Below are 14,611 nucleotides of genomic sequence, written 5' to 3'. Positions count from 1 at the left end.
TCGTTATCTACTAGAACTTTCCACCCCTGCCTAGTGGATTTTTGCCGATTCGAACTCTAGACCTGCAGGCTAAAGTATTAAAGTTCCTTGAATATGGTAAACCAAGTGAGAAGCTTCTCACTTGGTTTACCAGATTCAAGGAACTTTCAGTACTTTAGCCTGCAGGTCTAGAGTTCGAATCTGGGGAAGACAAAAATCCACTAGGCGGGGGTGGAAAGTTCTAGTAGATAACGGCACGGTCGATGGTCGACGGCCAATGACCCACAGAAAAATAGGGGTCGGGATAAGTAAAAGTTCCCACCGGCGGACGGGCCGGGTCGTTACACAAAAATGATAAGAAGTTCACCTTCTATTTAATTTCTAACATTGATCGTCCTCCCAGATGCTATAGGCTACTTGCTAGGCCTTCTATATATCACTCAAGTTTTGCCACCAAAGAGGGCTTCTCTTTGGTGGCTAACTTCTTCGGTGCAAGTAGCCCAGCCTTGGTCTAGCCAAGATCTGCCTTAATTATCTCTAGCTTAGTCACGACCTTGGTTAATTGCTCAAGACTAGGCTATGACTGAGGCGTTGCAAGTACGTAGGATCCGCTCTAGCAACTCCTAGTCTAGCACCATTGTCTATGCCAAAGAAACATTGGTGATCTTGTGTCATCCCAAAAACACAAGATCAATTACCTTATCGACACGATTAATGGTAGGCCATGTATAGTATGTAGATCCTCCAGTGTGAGCAGTCAGCAAGTTAGGAGGGATTCTTGGGAGGACTTCTAGGGCAGATGTTAGCAATGATCCATCTTGTCAAGGCTCTTTTGAGGCCACCTGCTTTTTTTTTTTGAAGTTGTTTGGTCACAGTTGCTTGCGATATTTTTAAACGGAATTGAGGATCATGATCTCTAGGGGTGTAATTAAACCGAATCAAATCGAACAATAAGAGGTTCAAACTCGAGTTTGGTTTATTTTTCTTAAACTCGAGCTTTAATTGTGCTTTAGTTCGATTCGTAATGAAATTAAATAGTTCATGAACAACTTAAACTCGATTCAAAAATAGCTCGTCTATAAGTTAAATGAGCCTAGTTCGAGTTTGACTTGTTAACATATAATATTTATAATTCATGTAATTTTTAATTATATATATAATAAGATAAACGAGCCTCTTAATGAATATGTTCGTGAGCATTTAAACAAGTATGTTCGCAAGTTTATGAACTAAATACTGTTAACTTCGAGCTTAGCTCAATAATGTTTTTGAGTTCGAAATCAAGCTCAAGCTCAACTCATTAAATTAATTGAATGAACTCGAATGAATTTTTTTCGAATCAAGACTTGAATAGTTCATAAATAGTTTGACTCGTTTACACCCCTAACGATCTTGGAACGACATTCAATTATAATGGAAGGAGGAGGTTGATCATTTCGATCTCATAATGATAAAGAAATGAGGATCACAATATTCAATTTATTAATGATAAACCATTATAAATTCTGACATCCAAGATACAAATAAGTACTGATGGCGATATTTTTAAAGTTCAGAACACTTCTTTAAAATTGCAGGGATACATAGTCAATTTAAATGAGTGTAAATTTTTCTTGATGTATATATTTTATAAATTTATAATTTAAAATATTAATAATCTCGAACTGTGTTGAATCGTGAACCGAACCTTGAATAATCGATTTCGAATTGTAAATTATAATTGTCTTGAATGGTTAAGGTGATCGACCTGTCAAAAACTATCGAACTATCCATTCAGAATCGGAATCGAGTCTAATTAGGCCTCTAAGAACTAGGAGTCAAGTTGGGTAGTAATGTAAAATACCTAACCTTAACGCTTTTCAAGTAAAAGAAGTAAGAAAAATAGGAGTAAGAGGAAGACTAAATGCCAAAAAACTAAATTAGTACCCCTAACAAGGAGTTGAAAAGAAGGGCTAACTAGCTTAGAGAGATGTCAAAGTAAAGGGTGACTTGCTAAAAGGAAGGAGGGACAGAGGAATGTAGACCGCCCTCTAATTGAAACATAAAGGGGATAGCTCTTGATTGCTACAGCAAAAGGGCATACACATATCTTAGACGTGCCACACAGTCGATTTCATAATTATTTATAGAGAGATAAATCAAAAAATTGAGAGTGATCCCTAAGTGGGACGATATAATCATACGACTTCGTCAAAATTCGATTCTTGCCCACTATAAGAATTCTACCACATGGTTACTAGCCCAACTATGCTCCGGGAACAAAGGGATAGCCTTTGATGAAGGAAGATGAGATTGGTCACTCGACCTAGGCATTATTATTTCAAAGTTCGGAGGAATCTTGTACCCCTCTAGGATTGCTAATGTATCATCCTTGGAGCAACAAGTCTTAAGAGTCTTGAACAAGGCCTTTTGGCTGACTCCAGAAGGATCCCTCCGAGAAGCCCTCTAGTGGTTCCTATCGACCTATCCTCAGACCTACCAACAAGACTAGGAGACTCAACCTTAGAAGACATCTAGAGGAAGAAAAATAAATTCCTAGATAATTGAGATAGAGTGTGGTTAGTTAGTGTGGAGTAGACTTGTTGAAGTGGACAAAGATCGAATCTCGGCGAAGCCGAGACAATGTCTCTCTCCCGTAATGGTCAACTGCAACTTTCCGATTTACCTTCTCACAAATGATCCTGAAACTGACTATGTGAGACCACTATAAAATACTGAAATAGAGGAAGAAAAGCAAACCCCTTCAATTAACAATTCCCTCTAGTCCAATGTTCAAGCCTTCAATTAACTGGATTCAAACTCCAATCAACTGTTACTCGAAAAATATATTTTATTCATTAAAACCTCACATTTAGTCAATTCCATAATAGATTGAAATTTTAAATCAACTAACTCTATTGAGAGATCCCTCCTACTTAGAGTCGAACACAAGTATCTTTATATAGGATACCCTTTGATTTTGTTACTATATACAACTACTAATACTTTACTATAATCTCCTCTCTTGTTACAGAATGTAAATGTTGTTGGGTAGAATAACCAGACCAAACCAAAATGAATCACATTTAGTCCTAACACCAATCTCAAATTTCATTTGCTCGAAACAAACACCAAAAGTTCATATAAGACAGTCGAATGATCCATCATTACATCGAAAGCCCAATTGCTCGAGCATGGAGAACTTGAGCAGCAGAAAATTGATGCATCCTTTGATCATCCCTGCAATAGATTTGACAAGGATTTTATGTTAAGCCACAATTACATCACCCATAATAAACACATTGTAGAAACTAGGTAGAATACTAGTTCAGCATGATGACCTTACGACTGATTAATTCCCACACGAAGTTGAGCAGTTGGGAAATCTTCGAATCGGCAGGCTTCCTAATAAGGGGAATGCAGCAAAAACTGAAGTTGGAAAGATAGAAAATCTGTAGAATTGCAGTTGATAAAAAAAAAAAAATCTGAAAGTTGTATCTCATACTTTCAGCATCATTCGATTCATCTAGCTTGATGCAAAAAAGAAGAATAAGAAACAATTTAAAATCTCAATTATCACAAGGAACAAATTCAAACCCAATCAATCTATTCCTAAATGAAGATTGTAATGTAATTGTAAATGCTTCTAACTTGTAAATGTGTATCAACAACATTCTCTTAATTCACTACATTATGCCAAAATGGTTTTTCCGATGACAAGAACAAGGGTGCAACTCACAATTCAGAATACAACTTTTGAAAACTAAACATTTCACATATGGAGGAACTCGATCCTAGTAGAAAAAATTAAGTGTTGGGATTATTGAAAGTATATACACTCTATGGAATAAGTTGCAATGAGGACTTACGTCATTTTGAGTTCTTCACTATTTTGATTTGTAGGCATCTGCATAGTGCAGCTCTCTGGATTGACTCTTTGTATTCGCTGCAACATGAAAAGAAACAACATGCAATTTACAATACATGGTAAGTTGTGATAAAGACTCACATCATTTTCACTTCTTCAATATCAATTTTAGCAATATCATCTTTAGTTTTAGCTCACAGATAGCTTCAGTAGATCTTTGGATCGACTCCTTGTGTTCACTGTAATACGAAAGAGATACCTTAAAAGGAATTAAATTTATTTCACCAATCATAAAATGAAATATATAATGGATGACTTCTATAAAATTCTTTTTTATCTCCAACATGCCATTTATCTATTGAGAAAATCTTTATTATTTTCAGACATAAATTATGGATTAGAGAAATATAGTACAATAATATTGGAACAATTTTGCTAGTGACAATTCCTTTGTCTATGTCAACAAAAATGTCAATTGGAAGAGAAAAATTCACAAAGATGAGAAATATAGTAAAACAACAATGCTTCAGGGAAACTCAGGAAACTCAATTGATATGCTAAGAATAACATTTTCAATCCTACTAAGACGGAGATGGGTAAGACTAACTGACAAAAATAACTCACGTCCATTTTACTCTAGAAGAATGAATTCTTAAAATATCATCTTTGCATTCTTCAGTCACAAGATGCATTTTAGGCTGATTCATAGTTTTAGCAGATCTATTATGGACTGACTCCTTGTCTTCCCTATAGGAAAAAATTCACAAAGGATTAGAGAAATATAGTACAATAATATTGGAACAATTTTAGTGACAATTCCTTTATCTATGTCAACAAAAATGTCACGGAGATGGGTAAAAATAACTACAAAAAACAACTCACATCAATTTTACTCCAGAAGAATGAATTCTTAGAATATCATCTTTGCATTCTTCAGTCAGAAGATGCATTTTGGGTTGATACATAGCTTTAGCAGATCTATTATGGACCCTTGTATTCCCTACAGAAGAAAATTCACAAAGGATCAGAGCAACTTCTAAAAAAGAGAGAAAATTTAGCAATGCAAAAACTATCATTCTTCACTTGAGTTTAGACATATGGCCAAAATAATATGATTTTAATACCAACACTAGACACATTTCAAAGTGTCCAATGATCAATTCAAAAGAGTTCTAATCCTTAAAAAACTTATGATGACACCTTACTACTACTAAAAATTCAGTGCCCTATATCAAATGGAAGCATCGACTCTTGTAGAATCTTGAAGAGAGCATCCATGAAATTTTCCAATATCCAAAATTGAAGACATCTAATATTATTGATTTTTCCATACACCCATTAATATATCTTGTTTAACAATTGTTAGTTGGCCGCCTTTGAACGATCCAATTGGAGTTGAAACTAGTACAATATTAAGATATGTATGTGTAAGTCTCAATTTATATGACTCAAGCATCCCTCCTCTGGATCACTATTAAATCTATGATTTGTGTTACACACCTTCTCCTTACCTCTCTTTTCATAGAGTTTCATCTCCTTGCACCATAATCAGTAGACAAAGTTGAAGGATGAGTCACAAAATTATGATAGATGTTTTTCTGATCAAGACAAGCAAAGTGCTATTACATTAGCATTTACCGGTGCCAACAGAGTATCGATATTGATTGATGGCCAAAAGTATACATTTCAACCCTGTCAACTTGAAACTAATCAACACTTGAAATCATATTAATGTTATTTTTATGCAAATGAAAGTATTAACGTTAGGAAGAACAACTAAACACCACTTGGCACTTAAGAAAACAGGTCTTAGCAACATAAAAAAAAATAAAATTTGCATAAATGCTAAAAGAAATACACAAGAAGTTGTTATTTTCTTCTTATTTTTCATATGCTAGCTAATTGTGTGATGTTTGTTTTCCTCTCATTTTTTTCATTACTTAGAGAAGTGGTTGTTTGTAATATTATGAAAGTTTCATATGATATTATGATAATATCTAAGCCAATCTCTTCTAAATCATACGTCGCTAATACATTGAGGATGCGAGAAGTAGTTTACAGAATTGAGAAGGTAACAAAGTTATTGAAAATAAATATGATATACGACATAGTAACATACCCTTTTTTGCATGAACTATTTGAATTCAAATCCCTTGAGAGAGGCATTTTGCCTTTAGAAGCTTCAGAATATTTTGATGTATTTCCATAATGATTTGAATTTGGAATCATATGTTTACCCTGAAACAAAGTGAAATAAGTATAAATATCAAAACAAAACGCAAATTGAACCATTTACATTATCACAAAATTGATTGCCATAATTTCATATGACAAAATTAGGACTAGACAATAATGTACCTTTCTCTTCGGACTTTCACTAATGTTTAGGCAGTCGAAGTTAAGGGAATCTGCATCACCTGTGGAACAGCGTGCTCTATCGATTGCTTTAGCAATGCTCTTGTCCTCAGTAGCATTAAAAATGCAGCCACGAACCTTTGCATCGTGTACTATTTTTGCCCATATTGATCGACTACTACTTAATGTAGGTTCATTACCCAGTATCCAGAGGCAGTATCTGAAATTCAAAAGTCTTACAAAACTCATTGGGGAAAAAAATGAAACATGGGATAGGATCATACCTTGCTCTGGTCAGTGCAACATTTGTGCGGTTAGGATTAGAAACAAACCCAATTGAACAATTAGCATTCGATCTCACTGTGCTAAGTATGATGACATCTTCCTCACTACCTTGAAACCCATCGACCGTGCTAACTTTAACAGGCATGTTTGAGCTCGACGGAAGCATTTTCCTTACTTGCTTCTCAACAGCAACAACTTGTGCAGAGTAAGGACAGATAATGCCGATGCTAATTCTGTTCATACTTTTCATGGTTGCTACCAAAGTTCAAAGGTAGCAAAAAAGCATTGTCACTAAGGCAGCAGGTGATAATGTTGCAAGAGGAGCCAAGTGTTTAACTAAGAAATTAAGGTCCCTTATACAAAGCTACTGTAAACACTAGGAAGTATAAAGCTAGCTGATTGATAGTCAGTAATATGAAACCACTGCTCATACCTGTACGAAGGCTTCTAAGAATTTGCAAGATAACGACAACTTCCATGTCATTTTTCTTACTGGGACTAAGGGTGTCAGAACTCTCGGTTCCATCTACAATATTTATGAAAGAGTAGGATCCAAACATTTTTCCAGGAAGAAATCTTCTTGTGTAGTCCTTTTTAATGACATTTGGTCCATTGATTACTTTGGAGTTGTAGAATCTTTTAAGAGGAAACAAGCTGATAGATGGATGCATGCGATACTGCACATTCAGAAGGTGTTTCTTGAATCCTAATTTACTCAACCTTTCAAATAGACTCCTACCAAACATCGCATTTTCTGAGACCTGATATACAAGTTAATGTATAGCCATAAGTTAGTGCAGAAATAAACTAAATTATAGATACTTTTTGATAGAGTGAATATTATTAAGATTGCAGAAGACAAACTAAATTGCACCTTGCTTTTGACAAGAGCAGGCAATTGACATTCATCACCAACAAGAACAACATGGCTTATAGAAGAGATCTGCATGGGTACCAATGATTCACATTCTTTTATTTGTGCAGCTTCATCAATAATAACAATCTTAAATGGTTTCTTTAAATCCAATTTGTGTATCTTGGCCGATGTTGATGCTGTACAGAAAACGAGGTTGGCTGTTTCCAAGCAGAAATTCATGATGCTGAAGTGGTTAGATAGTGAACGTAGATGTAACGACCGCTCGAGTAATTTTATATTGTTAACGCAAACTGTTTTCGTCTCAAGTAGCTTGATAAAGGTATTGGTGTTGCTATGAAATAAATTGTTATTTTCAGATAAAGACAGACTGGATCCAAATACTTTCTCAAGATTATTGCCTGCATCTTCCTTTGAGAGAAAAGTGTTAAAGCATTCAAGCGAATGAAGAAGATCCTTTATGTGTTCACAGCAAAAATTCGACAAAGCAGCTACTGGCATATGAACACACAAGTTATTGAAACACTCTCTGCATTTCCTTAAAAGAGATGCAAAATGTTGCCTAACAAATGATAGAAAAGTCACCTCATCCTTTATATCATCTAAATTCTTGGCCTTCTCATCCTCAATTTTCTTTTCATCCAAAAACCTTTCGTACAAAAATGTAGCATGTTCAAAGAAATTTAGTAATGATCCAAGGCAATATTTCCAGCCAGTTTGTAATCCAAAGCACCCTTGTAGTCTATCTGCTCTGTATTTGAGAAACACTTCTTGCAGATCAACACCAAATCTCAACCTTTCTTCATTGCCAAACAAAACCACATCTCCCAAGCGGCATGATCCGGTACCAGAGGATTCTTTCAGTAGCTTCAAGAAGCGTGATGCGACTTGTGTTACAGCATTATTGGTAGTTGCACAAATAAGTGTTCTACATCTCAGTTGATCTAATAACCACACTAAACCACTGATTGTTTTGGTCTTTCCAGTACCAGGAGGCCCCCAAATAAGGCTTATGGATTGATGATCAACGCGACATTTGTTATATGGTAAGCAACTCAGTATGGCATTGGTCTGAGACTCATTCAGTGACAATTTGCTTAAACTCACTCCAATATCAGGCTTGGAGGCAAATGAAACACTACCCATGTCATCCTGCAATAAAAACAATTCAGGACAAATTAAATACTAACAAAAATCTAAAGAATATGAAGATTTCAAGATAAAACTACTGCTTTGCATACCTCTGGCTCAAAATCTAACACCTTGTGAACAAGACCAATATTCCTATTCTCTGCGAGCTTAAAATTCAACGCATTCCAGATTCGAGAGTATGTTGTCGTGGTCAACACACAAACCACAAAAAGGCTTTTTGTTTCTTTGCAATTAGTGCTATCTATTGAAGCCTCGATGTCCTCTGATGCTCTAACTATAGAACATTGAGGTAGCTGCAATTGAAATTCATCCTTAACTACCTCGAGAAGGCAATACGATCCCCGGTCCGTCATCGGAATATACCCATCTATTGGCCTACTCTTCGATAAGATAAGAATGTCACCATTGCACGGCTTATAGACATCAGCACTTGTTTCATCAGCCGGCTGTTCGGCAACCATGAAGTATTTATGTTCTTTGTGATCTCTGCACTCGAGACGCTTTATTTTGACAAAAGGAGCACGAGATAGGTTTTGGAGGTTCGAGCACATTTCTTCGCGTACTTCTTCCAAGAGTGGATAGGTAAAGGAGCTCAAATAGTTCTCGACAGTATCGAAGGTCATCGGAATCCTCTCCACCTAAACACGAAGCCGAAGGGGCTTGAAAAACTTGATTGTCAATTACGAGTGCACGTAGAGAAAGAGTCTAGTTTTACCTTGTGCTTGAAGAAATCTGGGTTGAGCACATCCTTCATGGACCATGAGAAGATTCGATCCAGTAGCCTGCCATGGCCTTCTGAGTCGTCGGGCATCGCTTGCATGCCTTGCAGCTCTTCAGCTCTGGACGTCGACGATCGAGTTGCGGTGCAAGCAGAGGTGACAGAGTAGGAGAATTAGAGCTGCTTCGGGCTTCGAACTCAATTAAGCTTTCACACAAAGCTTCGATTCGCTTCCATGGTTGTGAAAAAGACAGATGCTTTGCTTTGCTTTGCTTAAGGTTGCTACGAAAGTCAAGAAGATAGCAAGAAAGCATCGAATATTAAACTAGTGCATGTCTAATTCAATTAAGTGAATCTCGAATATTAAACTTAGATTTATCAAAATTAATTTAGAAGACTATAATGAGTTAAGACATGCATGTTAGTTTGATAAAAAGACTAGCCATTATTGTTAATTTGTGATGCTAACAATTCTCATTAGTTTATAATTCTATCAATTCATAAGTATCATCGTCATTTATTATCATCAATTAAGATAAATTTTTAATTTTTATTATTTCATCAAGGGTATAATTTTAATATGGATAAATACCATAAATTATGATATGTGTATATCAATAATCTAAAACTGATGAATCAACTAAGAAGTGAATCACTAAAATAAGTATTCTCAAAATGTAAATGAATGGGCTAAAAGTCCTTTACTATTGAAATACATAATAAATAGTGATCATAAGACACCATGCTATCATAATAATATGTGGGCATCAAGTTCTCTAGACCGAGAACGACAACACTACTATAATAATATTTGGGCGGTCTAGTGTATTCTGATATATAAAATTAAACTTAAAATATTTTCACTTTTAAGATTTCATTTTCTCTATTTATCATAATTATTCAATTCAAATTCATATTTTATTGGTTAGTTCGAACGATCAATCCAAATTTTCACATGAAGTGGGTTAATTTTTCATCATAGATTTCACAAGTTATAAAATACGAAACTATATATATCAACATATAGAATATCAAATAGCATGGAAAGTCAAATAATATAAAAATAAGTATTAAAATAATTTTTTTCATTTTAATCTCTATATGAAATACATATGAACGTGAAATAACATCAATAATTATTTATTCTTCAATAGTTTAAATATTTTAAAATTTATTTTACTATTTTTAAATATGATTTTAATCTTATTTTTAAAAATAATTATATAAACATACATAATCGATTTATCTAATTATTCATGCACATGTAAATGTATACTGAGTCAAATGATAAAATTTACCCATATTTAGTTACAAGAAAAGCTTCAAAACTGGGTAGTACGAGTTCTGCTCAAATATAATTCATATCTACAAGTAAAATATAAAAATAACTCAGAAAATAATATTCAATAAAGATGGGAACCCAAAATTATAATAAATGACTAAAGTTTAATTAACTTGACTGATCGAATTATAATTAATTTTACTATATCGATATATATTCTCATTTTCTTTAATAAAAAGTGAAATCTGTAGTCATCCAACGGTCTCGCACAATCGGTCTCACGATCATCTACGAGGAGATAAATAGAGAAGTTACAGTTAGTTATGATCGGAAAGAGTATTACCTCAGTTTCGTTGAGATTTTCCATTTCCTATATATACTAGAATATTTATAACCGATCGACCTAAATAGAAATCAATTACAATAGCATAAATATATCTTGAGATTTTCCTTTAATTGATGAAAGCACAACTGCAATGAACAGCAGCGATAATACTTGCTATGGTTGGAAGAGGGCGTAGTGAAGAAAGGCTGCAGTTTTTGCTGTCGTTGGAGAAGAAGATGAGAGAGCTGCTAGCGAATGGATTGTTGACTTTGCCAGAGAGATCTGAGTGACTGAGTCTCCGAGAGTCGAGACACTGAGTGTCGAGTGACTGAGTCACTGGCTACTGAGATGCCAAGTGGCCAAGACGTCGAGACACCGAGTGGCCGAGACACCGAGTGGTCGAGTCACCGAGTGGTCGAGTGCCAAGTTGAGTGGCTGACTGCCGAGTCGAGTTGCCAAGTCAAGTGGCCGAGTTGCCGAGTTGAGTGGTCAATTGCCGAGTTGAGTTGCCGAGCCAAGTGGTTGACTGCCGAGTCGAGTTGTCGAGCTAAGTGGCTGACTGCCGAGCCGAATTGCAGAGCCAAGTGGCTGAGTGCCGAGCCGAGTTGCCGAGGCCTGCATTCAACGCAGTTTCCTTAAAACAGATTCATCCCCTCCGGTGGTGCTTAGAGGTCACGATGGCTTAGAGATGTACATATCAATCCTAATTTTTATAAGTCATTAAATTTCTTCCTCACGTAAAATCCTAATTTGAGCATTAGAGTAGTTTATCGAGTCAGAATTCATCTCCAGTATCATTCTAATTTTCTTTTTGAGTACTTTTCAAATCTCTTCATCTCTCCGAACGACTATCTAAAACATGCACATCAGTAGTTCATTGAACAGTGACTTGATCATATATATATATGATATTTTGGCCGGAGAAGAGGAGAGAGCTGTTGCTCTTAATTAGAAGGAATATGGATCCCATGGATTTAGACGAGTTTATTATTATTATTATAAAATCCAATACTTAAACGGATTCATAATTAATTTCTGGTAGATTTGCATTAATTAATTTTCTACTGAAAAATAAAAGTGATGATCAGTTTCAGATTGAAGATATATAATTATATTATTTCATCCATTGCAAGCTGAGCACAATTAACATACGACGACGTACATCTATAGACATCTATTGATTAACTAATATTATTATTTCCTGAGCTGAGAAAAGTAAGCTTTGGGATCGCCCTCAAAGACGTCTCTGCGAATGTACTCGCCCCTCCGCCCAGGAGCTCTCATCATTGGGCGCTCGCCGGGGCTGCTGCAGAGAAGCCAACAGACGACCCCCAGCGCAACCACAGCAACCACAGCAGCTCCCACTGCCCATATCGCCACGCGCGACTCTCTCTCTCTCTCTCTCTCTCTCTCTCTCTCTCTCTCTCTCACAGAGTGTGGCTGGCACTACCATGGAGAGTGAGTGGTAGTGGTAGTGGTAGTGTTACTTATAGCCTATAGGAGGAGAGAGGAAGGAACATATTCAATTACCATATATAATTAATAAAAATTTAGAATTAAAATTTCATAATAAAAAATAAAAATATATATATTTCATTACCATCGAATTATGTTCATTTCAACAAAAGATGGAATCCGTCATCCCAATTGTCACGTTCCGGGAGACGACTATTCAAAAAATTTCGACAACATCTCCCCTGTAACAATGACATTTCCCTGAATACATAAGTACAAAGGCCTACAAGGCCATAAGCAGAACTACACATCTACATCCACATCCCACAAGTACATTAATAATTACTAAAGCAGAAAGAATAAAGTTCACACGGCCACAACTACTAAACAGATACATGCTCACAAAACCAAAATAGGTAAATCACAACAAGTCCACAAAAGATAGGAAATCTTCGTAGCAAAAACATAGTAAATCCGAACAAAACCACGCAACCACGAATATAAGTTCAAAAACCACAAATACAGTCCATATGTCAACATAATAACATCCATACAAACCAAACATATAGAATCCTTCTGTTGTGAGATGATAACATGAAAGTTGATCTCCAAGCTTCCAGTAAACTCCTATAATTAGGGATAAATTTATTTGCAAATAACCCTCTATAATTTTTGATATTTTACATCAACGGTTCCACACGATTGACTCCGCTATCATCTACATCGAATTATGCTCATGGACCATCTTGTTGCATGTGAACAGAGAATAGGAATAAAGAACATAATCAATTAAGTTTTTTGCTTTGCTCCCAAGAATGTGAAAAAGTCATCATATGCTTTGCTTTAATTTGCTAAAGTTCATGCGACCTTTAGTAGTGCTAGTGCTTGTCTAATTCAATTAAGTGGAGCCTAGCTAGCTCAAATATTAAATTTAGATTTATCAAAATTAATTTAGAAAACTATAATGAAGACATATTGGTTTGATATATATTAAAAAGACTAGCCATTATTGTTTGTGATACTAACAATTCTAGCTCATTAGTGTATAAGTCTTAATTTGTTATTGCAAGTAATAGTATTGGATAAGAAGAGGAGTATGAAGCCAGTGCGCGCAAATGATATATAATAGGTAGATTGTAAATGAATCGAACGTTTATGAACAAGTTTAGTATTCGGCTTAGTAAGAATTTGTTTATATTCGTTCAATACACATAAGATCAATTAAATAAATAAATTTGAATAACTCAACAAGCTTGAACATATAATGTGTTCAGCTCGTTAATATTCGTGAACAATATTCATAAATCGTATTCATTAATAAAACTTTTATTAACATGTTAAATAAATAAAAAAATTTATAAATGAACAAATAAATTTGAATTATCAAACTTATTAACTAATCAAATAAGCAAAAGTTTCAAACAATAAAACAAGTTTAAATTGAAAATTCGATAACATCTAAATGAATCAAACTCAGACCAAACTTAAACCATGCTCATGAAAAATAAACTAAGCTAAGCAAAATTAAGCTTTCACACTATCACTCAAACCCTCAAGCTCTGCTTTGCTTCGCTTCCATGGTTGTGAAAAAGACAGATGCTTTGCTTTGCTTTGCTTAAGGTTGCTACAAAAGTTAGAAGATAGCAAAAAAGCATCGAATATTAAACTAGTGCATGTCTGATTCAATCAAGTGAATCTCGAATCTTAAATTTAGATTTATCAAAATTAATTTAGAAAACTATGATGAGTTAGACATATTAATTAGTTTGATAAAGAAAACTATCCATTATTGTTAATTTGTGATACTAACAATTCTCATTAGTGTATAAGTCTCTCAATTCAGAATTATCATCGTCATTTATTATCATTAATTAAGATAAAATTTCAATTCTTATTATTTCATCGAGGGTATAATTTTAATACGAATAAATATCATAAATCATATGAATGTCAACATGTATATCAATAGTCTAAAGTTGATGAATCAACTAAGAAGTGAATCACTAAAATAAGTGTTTTTAGAGTATAATAATTAATGTCATCTAACGAATGAGCTAAAAGTCCCTTACTAATAAAATACATTGATCGTGAGCCATCATGCTATAATAACATGTGGGCGTAAGGTACTTTAAGCCGTGAACGATAATAATATTTCGGCGGTCCAGTGTATTCTGATATAAAGTTAGGCTCAAAATAATTTCACTTTTAAGATTTCATTTTCTCCATTTAGCAGAATTATTCAATTCAAGTTCATGCATGTTTTATTGGTTAGTCCGAACGATCAATATATCTAAGTCAACTTTTTCAAACGAAGTATGTTAATTTTTCATCATAGATTT

General features: G+C 34.7%; 1 pseudogene; it reads right to left on the bottom strand.

The window, feature by feature from the left end:
- Positions 1 to 3,030: 3,030 nt before the first annotated feature.
- On the bottom strand, positions 3,031 to 9,303 carry LOC141844416 (uncharacterized; annotated as a pseudogene).
- Between the last annotated feature and the right edge of the window lie 5,308 nt (positions 9,304 to 14,611).

Source organism: Curcuma longa, chromosome 13 (genome assembly GCF_044706935.1).
Source record: "Curcuma longa cultivar G26 ecotype Majalengka, Jawa Barat chromosome 13, ITB_CL_G26_1.1, whole genome shotgun sequence".
In the NCBI taxonomy this organism is placed as follows: domain Eukaryota; kingdom Viridiplantae; phylum Streptophyta; class Magnoliopsida; order Zingiberales; family Zingiberaceae; genus Curcuma; species Curcuma longa.
Note: the sequence above shows the minus strand (reverse complement) of the source record. Positions and strands in the feature narration are given on the sequence as shown.